A 20,993-nucleotide genomic window follows, 5' to 3' on the forward strand; every position below is an offset into this window, starting at 1 on the left:
CTGAGAGATTAGAGTGCAGAGCTCAGAGTCTTTCATATAACAAGTGGGATAAAAAGAAAAATGTATAAGCAAAGGGACTTCTCTCTCCCTTTATGGTACCACCAATCTATAGCAACTGGTTTGAACTAGACCACGCAGTCCAGTTTAAAGAGGTCTTTAAATTTTTTTACAGGCATGTCTTTGGTAAATAATCATTTCATAGAAACTGCTTTGATAAAAAGGGGTGAAACAGCTATGCTCTGCAGTTGCTTGTGTATGAATTGTCACGTGTTTTCAAAGTTGGTGCATCAAAATGAATATTTAAAAAAAAATCTTGAAGCATTTGTAGAATTTGCAAGACTTCTGTGTTTGCCACGGTGGCTATGCAGTTGAGCAGGACATTCAATTCTTGTGTAGAAAATGCTAAACTTTCTATTAAACCTGGTTTTGTGTCTCATAGATCAGGTTCTGAGGGCAATACCTTCATTTATGATAATGCCAAACAGAAATCTGCCATTGATTCTTCAAATAATTTAAAAGCATTTTCCATCAGTTTTTAGCCATTATTTTCCACAGGCCAAGCACCTTGGATACCCTGGGCTTAAGAAAACCTTTAAAATCATGCTTTCTTGCTAATCCTTTATATTCTTACCAATCAAATTATGATCTGTTATCTGCCTTTATCTCCACTGGTATGTCATATCTTGCAAATAGAAATTTTATATCTGAAATTAAATGTTCAGTGATTTTATTCCCTACTGAAGTTCTAATAATAGACTTTGGAAGTGATAACTCAGAACCAAAACTAACCATTTTTCTGGTATATAAAAACAAATCTGCACCATATTGAGGGCCTTGAAACTGATGTTTCTTTAACCATATTTTAAAGCACAGTATGGGACACTGACACAGTCATAATTATTGCTTTCTGTTTGTTCTGGTTTTGTATGCATGTCAGAAGTCAATAATATCATTATCTTTGCAACATACATTAACTCATTGGGAATTTTGTTCTTCTTTTACACAATTCCACAGAGATTGCACGTCCTATTTGTTCACTATCTGCTGTGTGTTGCAGTCTGTTACAGTTCTTAAAATACGTGTCTGCACAGCAAAGCAGGAAGCCAACAGTTTGCCTGGTGCTGGCTGTTGCACTGGGTCACGCAGACCTTCTGGAGGGCTGGCTTGGTTGCTTTCAGCAAAGGAAAAGCTCAGCCAGGAGAAGCTTTCGGAGTACAGGCTGGAAAAAGAGTGAAAGGCGTGCATCTGCAGCATAACCGATGGTTTGGAAACTGTGAAGAACAGGCAGCAGAAATATCACAGCAGGCTTCAGAGATGATGGAGAAAAGTCCTCTTTGCTGTGCACAACAGGCATATATGTCTTTCCTTTTAAACACGTCTGGTTGTATTGTAGGCTTTTGTAAAATTAACTTGCTGCTTGCAGCTACAGAGAGTGTCCAAAGTCAGGGCATGGTTTAGGTCTTCCTTTACGACTGTTTTTCTTGCCTCAAACTCAGTCTGGTTTGATTATGCAAATTTCTCTATAATATTTTTACTTCATTTTTTCCTCTGTAGCCCTGTGTTTCTGTTCATCACTAACCCAGTCTAATGTTACATTCTGTTGTTCAGTTTTCAAAACTTACAATCTGGTCCTGTTTCATTCTCAGTTTTTTTTTTTCACATTCTAATAGCTTTCTATAAGTTTAATCTGTCTAGTGATCTTTTTCAGTTATGAGTCTTTGATCCCCATTACCATCTGGCCTTGGATGAGCAGTTCCACAAACAGTTTAAAATGACGTTTTTGGCTCAGCATAAGTGAATCTATCAAATCTCCTTGTTCTTGGTTCTTCATATGAAGAAATAATTTCCAGAGATTGTATTATTTTAAGGAGTTTAGCACTCTATAAATTTTGTAACTGATAATTCAATCTTTATCTGATAACTAGCTTGGTCCTCGCTTATCTTTTTAAGTATAGATTGCTCAAAGTAAAATCAGTGCCCCTGAACTGCAATATTGAAATAAACTGGTATCTTTTTCTTGTCTTCCATTTTAGGACCTCAATTTGTCTTTACATAAAATTCTTGTTTATACCTTCAGTGTCTTGCTATATTTCTGGAGACTTCCTATTTCTTGGAGTCCTCCATTCCTTCTTTTTTCTAACTTTTTTTGTGTCTCCCCCGGTTCTCACAGCAGATGTAGTTCCTGCACTCAGTTAATGAGAAGGATGAGTTTGAGCACTATAGTTCTGATTAGTCTTTACTATAACTGAGATTAATCAGTAGGGAAAACATAGAGGTAGAAGGTTCACATCTCCTCTGTCTTGCTAAGACTGAGCTCTAATGCACAAGTGTCTTGATCCAAGACTCACATTGCCTTTCCAAAACTGTGTTTCTGTCCTGCTCCTGTTAAAGTCAGTGGCAAAGCTCCTACTGTTGTATGAGATGAGTAATCCACCTGTGCTCAGCCATTCTATTTCTTCTCTAACAATGTACCAGTAAGTACAATGCAGTTGAGCACTTCTGGTCATGTTTTCATTTAAACATCGAACCAGCTTCCCCTCCCAAAACTATTCACTGAGAAGGGATATCAGTCTTTACCATGATGTACCTCTGGACTTTAAAAAAGCACTGGATGGCATAATCCCATCAATGTTACAGTCCTTTGTGTTGGGTTAGGTTATCTCACTCAAGCTATTCTCAAATGTTACTGTTTGGGATATCCAGCTTTTGGGATTAATTCCAAGAATATTCTGTTATAAGGAGGCTGTAAACATGTAGAAGTAAAATCTTCTATAACCTGAACTAAGGGTCAATCATACAAAGAAAACCAAATAATAATAATAATAATAATAATAATAATAATAATAATAACGGCTCCAGAAAAGCTTTCAGAGTACCTGACAACTATATTGCATAAGAGTGAGTATAATACTGGGATAGTATTTGCCTTTTACCCAGTGTTTTAAAACAAACTTTCATACGAATTTGTGGGACCAAAAGATAAATGTCATGATTTAGTTTTCTGTGAGATCACATCTGTCTGTGTAGGAAGCAAATGGCTGGCATGCAATTTAAAAAGTTCCTTACTTGCTTTCAGCCTGTAGTGGGTTTATGTGGCAAGGTTTTGGTAGCAGGAGGCCACAGGGGTGGCTTCTATGAGAAGGATCTAGAAGCTGCCTCATGTTAAGTAAGGGCCCAGCAGCTGATCAGAGCTGAGCCAATAAGTGATGTTGTTTGCACCTCTGAGAGAGCATATTTAAGAAAGGGAAAAGAAAAAACAAAAATAATAATAATAATAAAAAACCTGCTACACAGCAGCTGTGAGAGTGAGAGCAGTGAGGAACAGCCTTGCAGGCACCAAGGTCAGTGAAGAAGGAGGGGGAGAGGTGCTCCAGGTGCTGGAACAGAAGTCCCCTGCGGCCTGTGGTGAGTCCCATGGTGGAGCAGGATGTCCCCCTGCAGCCCATGGAGTACCACGGTGGAGCAGGTGGCCCTGCACCGACGGAGGCTGCCGCCTGTGGAAGACCCCTGCCGGAGCAGATTCCAGGCCAGACCTGTGGCCCGTGGAGAGGAGCCCACGCAGGAGCAGGTGACCTGGCAGGAGCTGCTGCCTGTGGGGGACCCAGGTTGGAGCAGTGTGCTCCTGAGGGATGGACCCCGTGGTACGGACCCATATCTGGAGCAGTTCTGGAAGAGCTACTGCCTGTGGGCAGCCCACACCAGATCAGTTCGGCAAGGACTGCATCGCGTGGGAGGGACCCCACAGCACAGGGGACAAGAGTGACTGTGAAGGAGAGGCTGAGAAGAAGCGCTACAGACTGACCACAAACCCCATTCCTCTGCTCCAGAATCTGTTGCCCTGCTGGGTCCTAGGCTATGGCAAACACAGGTTAGATACAGAATGGATGCTGGAAGGAAGGAGATTTAAATTGCACTATTGTATGAGAGTGTGTACATATTGAAACACAGCAACAATCCCCAATTCAAGGACTATATGTACTTTAAAAGTTTATTTTCAAGTGTGTCTGCAAACTGCTAAAAGAGAAAGAGGGAAGAGAAATCAGAGAGGGTAATGGTCTGAGCAAAAAGTATCAGTTTTCACAAAGCAAACAGTACAGCCATCCTACTTCTTCCCAGCACAGTTTGTTTTCACCACCTGCCTCTCTTCTGTCATCTTCTTCTGGATGATCAGTAGAGCTCTTCATTATTTGCCTCTGCCTGCCATCCCCTATCTCATTGTCTTAGTAATGCCTTCACAATCCTTAATCCTTTGAGTATCATTTGTGCTTTCTTTTTCTTATATTTTTTCCCCCAGTTTCTCATACAAACTTATGGTACCTCTTTGACACTGGTATTTCTTCACTTTCTTCACTCTCTCTTTCCACATCCCACTGAACCCTCTGAACCTCACTTTTTTACTTTATCTCTGATCTCTCAGCAGTGTGCAACAGCCCATGATTTTGTTTTTCTCTTTCATTCCCCTGCTCAGTTCCCTGTGGAGTTTAGGTTTCCTCATTTCCGCATCTTTCTCTTCTAGTGTTTTTTTTTTCAGCAGACTCCTCTTATGTTGCTATGTGTCCCAGAGGACTGTCCCTGTGTTGGAAGATTTCAGTAAGCTCAGTATCATTTCCTTTGACCCATGTAGACGATGGGCTCTGTGCTGCAGTATTTTATTTTTTTTTTTCCTTTTTAAACAACCCCCACAATATTGTTGATAGTCTCAGATGGAGATATATCTGCAAAGTAACCTGGCTTTCTTTTCTGTTTTCTTACAGTTCTGGTCTGCGGGAGATGAACAGAATAATGGGGTACTGTGCTCTCCTCCTGGCTCCTGCTTGGGCAGTGCACATTTGGACAGGCAATCACACCAGGTTGGTAGCCACAACGGGTTTTGAAGTGCAAAGTAAATAAGTGATGTCTGACTGTGATGGTTCGAAATCAGCACTAAAAGTTCTCCAGACATTGGTATTCTACAGGCCATACCTATTCACAAAGAAAAGATCAAGTAGATTAACACCTTACCTTTCCAGTTGCATATAATTATTATAACAGAAGTAGCCTTTTTGTAAAGCTGAAGATAAAACAATAAACTTTGACTGTCTTGATTTAGTGCTTGTGCCTGGCACATCTGGGAACATCAGTACTCACTGGGTAGTCATAAAAAGCATCTTGAAGTTTTGTTGATCTCAGCATCTTTCTAAACTATCGGTGGAAGTCAGTGTACCACAGATATGTTTTTCAGTACAAACTCTTCCCAGATCTTCAGGAAATACACAGATTGTTTCTCTGAAAATGCCCATTCACTGCATCAAATCGTTAAATCCATCATTTTAAAAGATACACTATATTGAATGTTCATATTTTAATGATTAATGCACCTACATTGTTATGCCTTGATTTTCTCTGCATATTACAAATGTTTCAGCAGCAGATTCCCAAAAGGATCAGTGGTGAAAGCAGGACTTCAAATAAATTCATGTGCAATCAAGGTCAAAGCTAAAGTTTGGTGACACAAGCTTCTTTTGGTCCCTTTGTAGCCTGGCTATCGGTTACGGGAGACATTACGAGTATGCAGCTTTGCGTCTCTCTGTGAATATTGCTAATCGTTTACTAGTATCTGAGGCATGTACTGGTACAAAAAAGGTGTACCCTAGTTCCTGTGCTCTTCTCCTCAGTTAATTACCATACAAACAGGGAGCTGGCATACTTGGAAGGACTATTGACTATTCAAGTAATTAGCTGCAGTAAATATAGGAGAGAAGGCAGCTAGCGGGTTTTTAGATGTTACTTGCTGCTAAGGAAAACTGTTTTCTTTCTTATTGTCTTTTGTGTGAAGGCCAGGAGCTTACCGACTCAGGTTCAAACTCCTCAGAGGCTGCAGGGCAATGGAGTGTGCATGTAATTATTTGACAGCCTGCAAAGGGGCAGATGTATGCAAGCAAAAGTCGAAAGCCAAAGGGTGGTTTGAAGGCTAGCTTTATGGTTTGTTTGTTTGCTTTAACTTGTATCCTTTTGCACCTGGTATTTACAGCGAAGCCCACAGATAGTTGTATTATCACAGATTATCTCAGATTTTCTATACAGCCTAAAAATACGGAGCTTGGCATGGCAGAAGACTCTCCTTTTAATTCCATTTCTGTCAATCATATGACAAAGTGACACACTGCATCCTAACTGTACAGAGCTGAGAGCATTGGTGCCTTTTGACCTCCCAGGGCTAGGGGAGCCTAGATATGACTCTCAACCATGTAAAGGCATTCCAGGAGCTGGCATTTTCTTAACTGTAATTTTACAAACCAGGTAGCATGACTGAAATCCTGTGGTCTTAATCTGTGATCCTTGTCCATCCTTTTTATGTGGGAGCAACAGCTAGCGGCTGTTTGAGAGTAGTGCTGGCATCGGAGCTGCGCAGGGTTGTTCACTTCTTTCTCTGAAGCCCCCCTGTAAGCCCTTCTGCAGAAGTGGTCCTAGCCCGATCTCATTGCAGTACATCAACATTCAGGTGTGGTCAGAGACACAAATTTTGAGTGTTAGCTGTGAGGGTCTTTTAAATGAGCGCTAATAGCTGGAGTGTAGCATTTGCCCAAATTCTATATTGTAGATAATGTTAGCCGTACACCCAGACTGTATAAAACATAAATCATTTAGTTTATCTATTTTAAAGGCTTTTACACCGCAGTCAGCTACCATACTTGGTTAAATAGGTGCTTGTCGCAACTATTTAATGAATTAAATGTGAAAGCCATTTCTTCTTACTTTTGGCTGTAACAGGGCTGGCACAGGTTCTGTTCTGCTGAAGTAATGGAATGGTAGGATCCATGTAATATAATTTTATAAGTGCAATACTCATCAGTACATCAGCTAATAGGAAAAGCAGGGGGAAAAAAAAAAAAAGAGAAATTAAGACCACAAGCCAAATATAATAATTCTAATTCCTCAGGGAAAGTTACGATTTTAATTGAAAGATATGACAATGAAAATGAAAAATATTAAATCATTCCATCAAAAAGATGTAATTTATGTGTTCTATATTTCATATCCTATTCTTTACTAGAACAGAGTAACACAGATTGATTAGTGAGCTGTCTAATTTTTTAGAATAATGTGGTATGTAACACCCACTGTAAGCTCTTAGAGATGTTGTGTCCTTGTGAAGATAAAGAAGGAAGCATTACTATTGGGAGAAAAATCTGACAATTCAGAATCATTTTTTGGTGAAAATTTTTGCCCTTGATATTCTGAATATGTGAATCCTTTTATTAGGAAAAGACTAACAAAGTATTCCCACTGCAGCAAGCTTAGATTTTAGATGCACCGTCTTCACACACTGCAAAATGTTCCCATTGCAATGGTGGTGTCTGGCGATTGTGAATTATTAACTAGGATTGCCTTATTCTCCTTCTGACTCTGGCACTGACTTACATTATCTCTTCATGCAAATCTTTCAGTTTAGGTATTATAAAGTAACTCAAAAAGCAGCTGTTAAGTAATATAGTGTATTATGGCAAGATGTAATTGTTCGGTTACACTTTTTTTGAATTTCTGTGTGTAGCTGATGCATGCAGTATTTTGGAGTAAATAGTATCTTTTTCGCATACTGCGGCAAAGGAGAAGTAAAATAGAGTCAGCCAGTCCTTACTATGTCCCTTCCTATCGTCTTGGCTTTATCCTGCTGAGCCAAATCATCTGCAAAACACGAGTCATATGCTGATACCATCATGAAAATGCCCCATACAGGTGCACAAGCATGTAAGAGTGCAGATGATAATCAGTCAAGAAGCAGACAGATCTGACATTTCCTGAGAGCAGTTCCTATATTTTATTGAGTTGTCATGCCTTCTTGCATACTTAATGAGGATGAGCCCCTTTATATGCGGATTTCACATTACAAATGTTGTTTTGCTGCAAATAACTTGTGGCAATACATCTTCCACACCGCAAGTAAACATATACAACATTATAGCACACCCATGTTATTGTCACAACTGTAAACAACTAATAAAAGAATGTATTTACTGTGCCTTGGAGTCATTCACTTCCAGTAATATTTTCTCCATTTTCAAACCTATTGACTTTATGGAACATTTGGCATTATTTCATTGTATCATTATTGCTTATTGCATCATCATTTAAACAAAAAGCACGCTGTGTGTCTGCATATGTAGTAGATCTGCATATGTAAGAGGATATTTCTGTGACCAGCAGGTGTATTATGCATCATCCCAAAGATTAGGGAAGTATTTTGTGTACTATAGTTGTCACTGACCTCAAGACAAGTGATTGAAAAATAGAGAGTGGAGTGCCAATGTCATCAAGTTTCTTCTGGTAGCTTCTGGGTATGGAGGGAACCAATGTTTTCCTCTGCAAAGGCAAGCAACTTTTCTGGATCTGCATGGAAATATGTGTCCCTGGTGATGATGTAAGTGAGACCAAGTGCTTGAAGACACCAAAAGGTTGTCTTGGTGTTGCTTTTAGTGGTGTTTTACTAATCTGGAAGACAGAAAAGCATGCAGTTATTGAAATGTGTTATCTGGTTGATGTTACTGGACTGTTGGCAATTGAGAAAAACAAATCATGCTTTCTAGAAATTGCTCAGAAATTCAGCTTAGTTGTTTTTCCCTTCAAAGGTGATTTCTAAGAACTTAACCCAGAAAGGATCACCTGTGTCAGTGAACCCTAGCCACTGCAACTTTGCTATGCTCTTTCAAAACCTTGCTTTACTGCTGGTCCTTTAACACTTATTTCTACCTTATGATTTTTTTTCTGGCCTGTTTTAACAATTTGTTCTCTGACTACCATTGTCTTTTTAGACTGAGTAACTTCTCCTGTACATACCCAGTATTATTCATTGAGATCAACTGTTGCCTTCACAGCTTTCTGCTTGGCTAAACTAGGTGCTCTCAGTTTAGTTGGCTAAACTAGGTGCTTTCGGTCTGCTCTCATAAAATAGACTTGTCATTCCCCCATTGTCTTGGAAGCTGTTCTGAATATTTTCCAATTTTAATTAATCCATTCTAGGTTAACAAAAACTGTACAGGGTATTCTAGAGAAAACTTGTATCTAGTATGGTAGAATGAATAACCTTTTATATCCATCACAAAAATCTTGATAACGTAATCTCAGGAGTGCATTTGCCTGTTTTGAGAGCCATCATATTTATGTATAATTTACCAAAGAGAAACACATATCTTCTAACTGATAAACCACACATTACATAAGAGATCTCCTTTCTGAGTTTTTAAATGCTTAGCTTCATTCCCCCTTATTCCACAGTACTGCAAACCTGTGCAACACCTGGAAAATCTCTTCCTTTGCCTTGACCTTTCTTTTATCCCATACGTCTCTGGCTTACTGTCTTCATCTGGAGGTCTGCTGTGTTCTCTGTTTTGTATGCATTGACAGTCTTGAGTCTCTTGGACAGTTTCTCAAAGTAGACCTTTGAACCTCTGTCTGATTTTTGTTCTCAGGAATTTTATTTGATGTTGCATAAGTAAATAGTTTCTGTAATATATCCAGCCAAAGGTAGTGAACATTCCTCAGCTTCTGAATCTTCATGTTCTTGCCTCAACCACAGTCTTAGTAGCCATCCTCATCTTCTCCTTCTTGATTACTGCCAAAGGAAAAATGTCCTTCATTGTACCATAAATTCATCTCCTTGCTGGCTTCCACTCTGCTCCCTGGGACAACTTAAATATACTGACCAAAATGCTTTCCTTGTTTTTTTCAGTTTGATGGGTGTTTTATAATGCAGAAGGAATACCTGCTGCCGAGGAATTTTAACTACATCTCCTAACTAAGCTAGTGGCAAATTGAAAACTAATAAGATACGTTTTGTATATCAAATACTGGGTACAAGCTAACCTGGCATCCTGTAGATTGCAACTTACTGCTCAGTTAGGGGAAAAAAAAAAAAAAAAAAAAGCAATAAAGAAAATTGTGACAGCTTATTACATGAAAGAAGAAAATCATCACCCAAAGCAGAAGAAATGTTATTTTATTATACAATAATTGTACAGGGTTCTTAACAGTTTTGTATGTGAAAATGTTAAATGTTTTTCAATGTTATCTGCAATAAATATTAGTCTGAAGGCAGAAAATAATGTAAAATGTTTTAGCAGTCAACAGTATCTACAAAACTGAAGCTATTAGTATAGTAAGTTGAGCCATCTACCTGTGCAGAGCAAAAGCCAGACAGCACCTTTTGCTATTAAATGAAAACTAACGTTCACAGACATCTCATGGTGTCTCTTTGAAAAGATAAATCTTTACCCTCTTCATATTAAAAACATCATGGGTGTTATCATTGAGTATGGTGGTGGGGAATGCCTGTCCTTCAGGACAGATATACTTCAGAGCACAGGAAGAAGAACATTTTCCTATTTCCATGTTACAGACATTTTCTGATCTTCATTAATCACAAAATACTGCACTTCGATCTTATCATTGATGGAAAAAATATAGGCATCTTGAACTTCAACCCAGGAAAGGAGAGTAAACAGGGAGAATTATGGGGATAAAGTTCAGTATTTAAAATGATTAAGTTATATTTTACTTATAATTATCCTGAAAACTAACCAATTTCATTGTAATTTAAGTAGCATTTATATAAATTAGGCACATGTGACATTTCTAATTAGGAATAATTTAATGGTTAAATCATGAGTTTTTAAAATGATAATTGGGATAGTTGTAAAATTTCAAGGTCTGTGATTTTAGAATTGGATTGCTCTTTGACTTATGTGAAAGAATAGATTGTTAAGTGAGTGCCTCACAGGAGAGAAGCAGTCTAGGATATTATGATTTGAATTAGTTTTTCAAAGGAATTTAGAGTAGGCAATCTGTCCTCTGATCTTTCTTTGCACACTAAAAGTATGAGTCAGTTATGTTAAGATAGTTAAATCACCGTATTCTCAATTTAAGCTAACAGCTGGAATTGCTGAATTCAATGTGTGAGGAAAGTGATGCATTAAGAGCACCCCATACAGATACTCTAATGAATCTAATGTATTCTCTAGGGGAAGCTATTTTTTTAATATATAGCTGCTTGTTGCAGATGCTGTATAGCTTCTTTGAGTTCAGAACAAGAAATCAGGAACTTGGAATATTTATAATCACCTGGAATATTTATAGTCAATATATAAACTTGTTCCAAAGGCCCCATATATCGGTTCACAAGACTGGGAGGTAGCCAAAGACAGAGCATGTGTACCTTCTAGCAGCACTTTTGAGTGAGAACCCCTGGGTCCAGTGTAATTATTTCCCCCTCCATGTCCATGATCATATATGCTAGCCCCAACAGTGGAGCAAAGCATAGCTCCACTGCCCCAGCCTCCAATGGGCATGGGCAGAAGCAAATGTGAGGAGCACACATGTTTGGAAGAGCATGAGCCACAAAGCTGTAACGTGCTGATGGTGGTATGCCATTGACTGAAGATCTTTATGCGGAAACATTTGGCTCCATGGAATACAGAAATACGCTCTGCAATGCAGTAGCAAATGTATTTATCACAGCTTGGTAATACAGCAAACAAGAATAGTTTGCAAATCACTTCTGCCACTACAAACTATTTATTCATGGTTTCAAGAGTTACACTCGAAGTGGCTCTCTAAGTGGTTTTTGGTAGGGTAATTTAGCCCAAGTATTAGGACCGTGTGCTTTGATTCATGTAGAATTAGACAGGTGAGTGCCTCACAGGAGGCAAGTAGCGTAGGGTGTGATGACTCAAAGTAGTTCTTCTGAGGAATTTAGAAGAAGCAATCTGTCCTCTGATCTTCCTTTGCACATCATAAGTATGAGTCAGGTGTGCTGGGACAGCATGTCCGCCTCCTAAAGGACCAATGGGACACTTTTTTTTTTCAGTCTGGGAAAGAAGCAACTGGAGAAATGAGAGTTTATAAAGCCATGGGCAGTCTGGTGAAGCAGGACAGCCTCTCCTGCTTCCAGTACAGAAATAGAGCCTTCCAGTGAAGCTGGGAGGAGGTAGGTCCACAGCAAATGAAAGCAATCCATGTAGAAAGTGGCTGAGTTTAGGAAGTCATTTCTAAAGGATACCTAGGAGTGCTAGAGGTTTGCATAGTTTTAAGAGAAAATTCAGGGAAGAGAAACCCCTTGAAGATTACCTAATACCTAGAAACTATACTTGGCCAAGGAAGTCCCTGAACAGATAATGTTTGGATGCTGGAGGAACATCATAGGGAAGGTGTTACTGTGCTCTTTTTATTTTTCCCTTGACGTCCACTTTTAGCTACTGTCAAAGATGGAGTTAATGGGACTATTTGTACCTTCGATCTGATCCACTTTAAGGGTTCCTGGGGTTTTCCTTATTTTAGAGCACACTTGGCTCACAGTTTCCAGTTTTTACCTCCTTCTCTGATGGTCAGTCAAATCAATGAAAAGATACCAGTGTCTTCACTGAGGAAGCAAAATGGGAAGCCCTACTGGTGATTATATGAAGCAAATACCCATTTCTTTCTTCTTTCCCTATAGTTTCATTATCATTCAAAGTCTGAGATCTCTTTTAATTAATTTCATTTTAATTGCCACACCAGAAAAAAAAAAAAAAAATCTCACAGTCTCAATTAGAAATCTGCAGGACCTTCAGCACAGGTTCAGCAAAAGATTTAACCTGGGAAATATAGCTCAGTTAAACTAACCCCAGATTCATCATCTCAAGTGGTTGCATCCCATTCTCCTGGACTACCGCTGTAGATGGCAGCAGTTTTAGTTTTTGTAACTGTACAAACTTGGGTACATGTGATATTCCTTTAAAAAAAAAAAAAAAAAAAGTGCTCAGTGCAGGTCAATTTGGCATTCCTGTTTAAATTATGCGTTGTATTTGATTATGCTGGATGGACCTCAGATTAATTTCATTTGTATTTACTGTCTTTTCTTTCAGAGTTGGCTCTGACAGAGTAAGTATGTTGATTTTTTGTATGCTGCTGATCCCTCTCAGGACTCACCAAATAATTAATACCAACATCTGTTTAGTATGCAAATACTAAGACTGTGCTGTCCTCAGATTGCCATTTTGTTATGGGAAAAATGAATCAGCATGAATATCTGATTCCCCTCCAATCAGATATTCAGTCCCAGCCTGTTTTGACATGGTTTTTCTGCTCAGTACCTCAGAAAAGGGAGGTGGCAGCCTTCTTGGTTCAATCAAGCACTAGCTTCTAGTCTTAAAAGATGGAGCATGTCCTCTAGCTTCCCTTTTAGGGAAGGAAAAGCTATTTTAGATTATTATAAGATAGGTCATGTTGTTTTCTCCCATATAATGCACAAAGAGAATATAACAGAGTGCCTGTTCATATTGCAGCCATCAGACACTCACAGAGTTGAGTACTTTATGTACAACACCGTCACATATATAAGCATGAGAACGTGTGGTCTGCATAACAAATACCTGTTCAAAGTATTCTGCAGAAATTGTTGGAAATTCACAATTACAGTTATACAGCAGAATTGCCAGAGGTCACACTGCAGCAGTCAAACAGGGGAGAAGAGTGACACCGGCATTTTATAAATTGGAGGTAACTATTGCAGTGCTGTGGCAAACCGTGGCTCTTTAATATTTCCTGCTGTGCCGCCCCGTGTTCATGTTCTGTTGGTACCACTTTACTCCTAAGGATGGGAAGCAGTACAGCAAAGGTAAATAAAGTAGAACAACCCTATCATGTTACACGTTGTGAAAAGCACGCTGTTATCACTTGAGGAGAATTTGTTGTGATACAACCGCAGTATCATAACGTGCTTACATTTGCGGAATCGTTGCCAAAGGATCCAAAGTTCCCCTATACTCATGAAACCTAACTTATGCTTTCTTTATCAGTGGATGAAAAAGATACTATGAGCCTTTGCTTGTTTCCCAGCAGTGTGAAAAACACTGATGAAACTGCAACATTTGCTAAAACTGTATGCGGGATCCTGCAGCACCAAGTAGTTTCTTATGTTTTGTTTTGAGAACTTAGACTGAGGAACTGCAGCGTGTCAAAGGGACTGTCAAAATGCTGTCAGGTTTTCTTCAAAACAAATATTAACTCCAGAATCAGCGTGGCTTCTATCGCAAGAATCAGATAGCTTTGTTCAAGAACATAGTCCGCTTTTGCTTGAAAAGTTTGGGCAATATGCTTCTAGCAAGCTTATTGTGATTTAGGACTTGTAAGATGTCAAAAAAGAAAGACTTGCATAGTCAGGATTTTTTTTATTAGAGCTGATTAGCAGTGCTTTAATAGGGCAGTTTCCATTTAAAAAATCAAATTCATCATAATAGTAATTGAGACAACTCAATAGTAATGAAGGTCCAGGGAAGCCCATTAAATAACCTTATTTTTTTGCACTGTGCCTGCATGCTTCTTCTAAAACATAAAGATCTAACCCAAACTTACAATTGATTTTCTAATGCAGTCAATAAAAATAAATAAATAAATAAATAACAGTTATAGTTAGAATTGTGGGGCTGTTCAGATATATTTAGGAGCAATTTGCATCTTTAAGCACTGGAGTATGAATTCAGAAAAAAAAAAGAAAAAGAAAAAAAAAAAACATTCCCTCTTCAGGCCATTCTCTTAGTTCATATTAATTTTTATAAAAAATTAATAACTACCTCAAATATAGTGAAATGGGTTTGAAATTGAAAAGAATTAGAATGTTTTGAATTTGTAATAAGGCCATATCATTGATTTCTCACAGGTCAAAGTAGAACCTTGCCTGCACTTGTGCAGTCTTGACTCCTCAGTCTTGACACCTATAGCCAGGCTGTTCACTTAAGGACAGTAATAGGTAGGAGTTTGGGAGGTCTGCTCTCACTGGATAAAAAAGGTTCATTAATACTACTTGCGTCTGCAGAAAAAACACGTCTGGAAGAGTGAAGGCTCATTCTGACATAAAGTTTGTATAAATATTTGAGGAGGATGAGATTCTGGAAATTATTCTTCTGTCTTTGTGTTTCTCTGTACCAGGAAAGAGCATCATTTTAGGTGATACTAATTGATATATAAGGGTTAAATGTGATTTTGTATTTTGTATATGTTAGGAAAGTAACAATACGCATTAATGGAATGAAGTTAACCATGTTATCATGATATCATAAGTCCCAACACTAAAATAAGTTTAACAGCATTTATTTAATGCATTTTATTATATTTGGCCTGTCCAGTTAACAAGCTTGCTGGAAGATTATGATTATATTTTTTTGTTATGAATCCAAGGCGGCATTTATCATTATTTTTGCTAGGAATAAGAATTATTTTTATTTTTTATTTTTTCTACCGTACTAAGAACTATATGTCATCTTTTAAGATGATCCAGGTAAAGGTACTTTCCTATTTTATATAAGAAGTATAAGAAATAATGTACAGAGCCGTATACACTTAAAAAAAAAAAAAAATCCTGGGCAATTTTACTAATAGTTACTGTAAACCAAGACTCTGTGGCAAATATTTCTCTAAGGCTGTCAGGTGGGAAGAGTTGAGGCAAATGATAAGACATAGTGCAGTATTTTTGCTCTAATTGGATAATCTCCATGGAAGAAACTATCCATCAGCAATTATTAGATAAAATGCTTTTATAACAAAGCAGAAACAGATCTTTTCCCTATCTACTGGACTGCTGCTTCAGGTTCTCATCACTTGCTTCTTTCCAGGTGTGTTTCGACATATTTGCCATTTCCTCTTTTTCTTAAAAGTATTATTGAACATCTTTTTTTTTTTTCTGCTTAAGTACTGAAAAGAGTCTCTAGTCAACGCTGTTGAAAGTGTGCTGCACTTATAATGAGAAGAAATATATATATACAGGCTTTCCTAAAATATAGGAAAGCTTCTCTGCTTCTGCAAAATCTGAGCTGCAATCAGAGTCACCTGACACATTGCAATTGAAGGAATATTGTTCTACTATGGAATTGGCATTCAGTACAGAAAGTATTGGAAGTAAGATATATATATATATATTTATATACACACACACACACATATATTTACACTTTAAGTGCAGATGTTTTAACATATTGGGCTGTTTTCTCATCCCTAGTATTTGAAAGGGACGGCTGCATACCTCAGCACTTGATTAAGATATTACTCCAAGTAGATCACTCTATCACTCTGCTGATACCAAATGATCTATACATGGAAAATAGAACTTTCCTAATAACCTTTTGGTATTTTAGCATCAGCTAATTTTCTGCTGAGGAGAGCAGAATGTGATTAAGGCAATGGAAAACATTTTATGGAGTGACAGGTGGTCATGAAATTATATTAGCATTTAAATGACTAAAATGGAACCTTTCCTTTCCTGGTCTGAGAATGTCAGAAAGCAAAGAGTCAGAATTTGTCCTCTCCTCCCATTCCCCATGGGTTGTATTTTACTTTAAAAACAGCTGCTAATTCTGTGTCACAAATTATGAAGGATTTAAAAGAGAGTGTCATGAATTGCTGTAGATACTACGAGAAAACATTTTCCATCTGTGTGACATATTTAAGAAAAGCCCTCAGTCACTCAGAGAGCCAGCTCTATGAACTTAATCAGATGTTTTTCTTCTCTTGTTAACTAAGAATCAGCTCTGGGGAGTGTTAAGATCACCGTGGCATTTATTTTAAGTGAGTGATTGAATGATTCCTGAGCTGCTCTTCTGGAAAATGAAGCAAAGCCCTGCTTTGGAGGTCACCTTTAATTAGAGATCAAAAACTAACTTCAGATAACTTCATCAAAAATATAAATAACTAATCAGTACCAGTCCGGTGGCTTTGTTTTATAATTAGTCCCACACAAAGGCTCCTTGAAGTCAGATGACGGTTGGGGGGGCTCCTGCCTCAAACTTCACAAATGAACCAATAGTTTCAAGCTGATGCTCCCTTTGAACTGCTCTCCCCGGATAAATTACTGATGGCCTAAATGTTACATTTACATTTATTATTCTCCATTACCAAGAACATGTGAAGCTGCAAAAGATTAAAGCGGCAATTACTGAAGTTAGAACATTGGAAATGAAGTTCAAACATTAGAAATGAATGTTTAGGAAAACAGAAAAGACAATTACTCGAGGCCAGTTTTAACTAAATAAAAGCAGTGGCTTCCACATCAGAGAGGACACTTACTGATGATTGTTTCTGTGTTCGTGAATCTTTGTTTGCCCCCTAAACATTTTAGAACTAAAATAGGAGAAGTACGAAGTGCTGCCTGAGAAATTCTCTGCATCATGCGGTGAAGGGAGCTTTGTCACAGACTGAAAACACGGAAGAGCAGGAGTTACTTACCGACAGCTCATCCAGTGGGGTGGTCCAAAAGTCAATGATGCGCCCTGGGCCTTGACAAACCCAGACTTCAAGGCAGGTGGCAGTGCAGGAGGGAATGAACTAGCTGTGCCAAGAGTGGACAACTTCACAGTTGCCCTTTCAAAAAGATGTTGTGTATTGCTGAAGTTGTTGGTTATCTTGGTTATCTTCCTGTTTTGTTTGGCTTTTGTGCATTTCATAAAGTGCTGGTTCGTTCAGTCCTTTGATTGATTGCCCATGATAGAGGAAAAAGAGCTCACTGAGCCCCATTCAGTTTAAGTCAGTTAAACTCTCGAATTTGGTGGGAGAAGCACTTAAAGCAGCACAAGGCAGCTGCTCTGGCACGGGGGGGCACAGCGTCCCTCCCGTGCCACAGCCCCCAAGTACAGGGTGGGCTCATGGGGTGCCCGCGCATTGCTGCCCACCTGCGGCATCCGCACAGGGACAAGGGCTCATGTGGCAAGACCTAATGAGATTGGTTTTCAAACACTTCTCCTCACCTTTAAAACGATGAAATTAAGCTCCTGTAGTTATTAAGAGCTAAAAATAATCATTTGATTGCACTCCTCATTGTAGTAGCAGACAGCAGTATATTGATCTGCACTGTGTCGTGTCATATTTACAATACGACCTGATCAATATGCTATTTCTGAACCCATTGGTCTTGCATGTATGAAATTGGAATATTTTATTGTAAGACTAATGCACATGGCTGAATCACAATAGTGTAGGTCTAGAGTACTGTACACAAACTAGATGAGGCAAAGAAAAGGTCAGCTCTGTCCTATTTCTATTTAACAGTCCTACTATTTTTTTTTACAGCCGGTAAAAGAGAGACACTGGTGTGATAGGCACTGTGTAACTGCATAGTAAGGGACATGCCCTGTCACAAAGACCTTACAGTAAGTGCTGACAGACAGACAAAAAGCAGGAGGAAGAAAGAGATGACAGCAGTGAAGTGACCTTGCTCAGGTCCCTAGAAAGGCCGGCTGCAGCACTGAGGGCAGAACACCTTCATCATCCAGGATCCACCTTAGCATTTAATCACCCATTGATATAAATGGAGGGCATTGTTTTCTGCTAGTACACACCAGTATAAATCCAGAATATCGGTGGAGTTAGAATAACATTATGCTGAAATAGAAAAAAAAAAAATCAGCAATCATATACAGCAGGTATGTGGTTTCTCTTAGACCTCTTAAAGGGTATTTTCTCTTTAAGGGAATAAGGAGCTACCACTCCACCTCTTGTACTGACAATAACAGCTGCTGGAGATGCATGGGCTCCAAAGGACTGCCAGTGAAGGCCAAAAATAAGAATTTAACAAAGAGAGTATATTGCTCTTGAGGGTCGTGGTTGCAACCAGCATCATGTGTAGATCTGAATGCTCCCCCGAAGAGATAACAGAGTGATTGAATAGAGTATTTCATTTGGTCTTCACTCCCATTCTAATAGGTAGAAAAGGAGATTGAGGCTAACAGTGATGCACTGAAGAAAAGGCTTTTGGGGACTCTTTTAAAAATTGATTTTGAAAGTAAATCCCTGTGAGTGTATAAATATGCCTCTTGCAGGCTTGTCTGTCTTCTATTAGTTTCGTTTGTATATGAGTTTCACTCAGTCAGTTTTATTGTTATGTTGAGCAAATAATAGTAGTATTGAGGTGTCAATTTGGATTTACTAACTTGCTCTACCTTTTGCAACAATTCTTAATTTTTGGAACAGTTGAAGGCATTTCTCTGGCTGTAAGCATATTTTCTTATTAAAAATCTCCACCTACTCCTAATGTACTCACTTAAAATTTCAATTCCAGGAGGTAATCAAGACATTAACATGATAAAATATAATGTGCTTAAAACATTTTCCATCAGCTCCAGCAGTCAATTCAGGCCCTCCCACTTTATAATAGAGTAATCATTTTCTATCGTTCGCTACATAAAGTGAGAGTTGGGCTTTGTACGTTGAAAAAATGTGGAAAACAGCATTAAGAAAATCTAGCTACAATCTAGCTGGAAGTTATTGTGCACAACTTATTTTTGGGGGTTTAAGAACTGTGCTGCTTTTTAATTACCTGCAATTTTGCATGCTTTCATTGCAACAGTATATTAAAAAAAAAAAAAAAAAATCAAGTTCCTATGGATGTCAAAGCTTGATCTCTTCATTGCATCATGCCTTAGAGGAAAGGTGCTGGAAGTGCAGAGCCTCAGAAGCACTGCCAGGTCTTCCTGTTGAAGATAGGTGTCTGAATTTCAGAGAAGCAAATGGGTTTGTGATCTTGAGTAGCTTTCCTATGACTCTCGAAAATGGACATGACAAAACTGATCCAAATTGTTTGATTTTGGGGGGTTTATTGGTTTAGAAGATAACTGCCAAATTTTTGAAGAATTCTGGATGTTTGGGTGGGAGCAGTGGGGTTGGGAAAGTGTTTATGGTCTCTTTGGTGGAGATGCATAAGCCACATCTACTTGTGTTCAGACAAGAGAGCAGATATTCTGCTCTCTATGTTGCTTAAAGCTGGTAACTAAATTCTGATTTCTTATAAAATATATCAAAAGCAAGTCTGAAGAAAAGTGAGAAGCATCCACTACATGTTCCTATTTTGTTTCCTGCACAGTTCAAGGTTAACATCCCCAAAATAAAAATGCATAACACAATTCAAAGTTGAAAGGAGCTGAGAGACAAAAGTGGTGTGTATTTAAAAGATGATTTAAGCTATCACCCTGTAACTGTGGATGCTGCTGTGAAACAGTCTGTCTCTGAGTAGTAAGTTTTTATTTCAGTGTGGCTAATGAGCCTTTTTCTGAAATATGAATGTCAAGCTTCAGAAGCAACATAGCTGTAAAAACTCAGTGCTCCTAAAGAGACGGGCATAAGCTACACAGATTTAGAAAAAGAAGTATAAATCGTTTTGGAAGATAACATTTAGGAATGAAGAGAAGGTGTGGATGTTTGTGTTTTTAAATAGTCTCTTTCCTAAATGACCCTAATTCCTCTCTTAGATGTTAACAGAAGTTTGTGTTAACAGAAGTGCTATCATATAAACTACAATCTACCAGGTTTCAAAGTTAAACAAACACAAGTTTTTGCTCCTATTGATAAATGTTTATTCTATTATTTGATATATTTGCAGAGCAATATCATTGTGTGTAAGTCATACAAGAAGAAGACAGGCTGAACTCTGCTCATTTTAAAGAATTCTTTCAAGTAAAATTATCAGGACTGCTTGAGCAAGTAACGTAGACCATGTTTGGCACTCAAAGTCTTTACATACAGCACCAAATAGTATGGGGTAGGACCACAGCTGGTATAAATTGCTCTTTCCATTAGCGCCATCTTCAATAGAGTTATGCTGATTTATGCTTAGAGAGTCCAACTCTGCATGTACACAGTGCAGTAAAATTAATTATTTTTTTACTACTGTTTCAAAAAAAAAAAAAAAAGAATTTAACGAATGTATCTGAATATAGACAAATCTGTGGAACCTGTAGTATTCCAAGATCTTTTATTCCCAAGCAAATATAAGGAGATTAAGAACTACAGTACTTAGGGTATAGATATATAAATATATGCGTATATATATGTATGCAGAGATACGTGTTTAAATTTACCATTTTCACAGCTGTAATGAGGTCAGAATCATGCTTCTGAGGTACAGCCAAAAATTTTAATTAAAATTCTATATTTATAACAGTCTTCTATCATTAATCAAATGTAGACTTAAATCACCCTGTAAAAATGATGTAGTGTTCTGA

At 38.2% G+C, this 20,993-nt stretch overlaps 1 protein-coding gene across 2 annotated transcripts in view; it reads left to right on the forward strand.

Moving 5' to 3' along the window:
* TMEFF2 (transmembrane protein with EGF like and two follistatin like domains 2) overlaps positions 1–20,993 on the forward strand; it is a 321,829-nt gene that overhangs the window by 96,460 nt on the left and 204,376 nt on the right. For both annotated transcript variants that reach the window (XM_084522871.1, XM_084522870.1), the window contains one exon: positions 4,755–4,850. The gene's annotated coding sequence lies outside the window, so the exon portion shown is untranslated. The remainder of the gene's footprint in view (positions 1–4,754; positions 4,851–20,993) is intronic.

The sequence above is a fragment of the Aythya ferina genome (genome assembly GCF_964211825.1).
Source record: "Aythya ferina genome assembly, chromosome: 6".
Taxonomy (NCBI): Eukaryota; Metazoa; Chordata; class Aves; order Anseriformes; family Anatidae; genus Aythya; species Aythya ferina.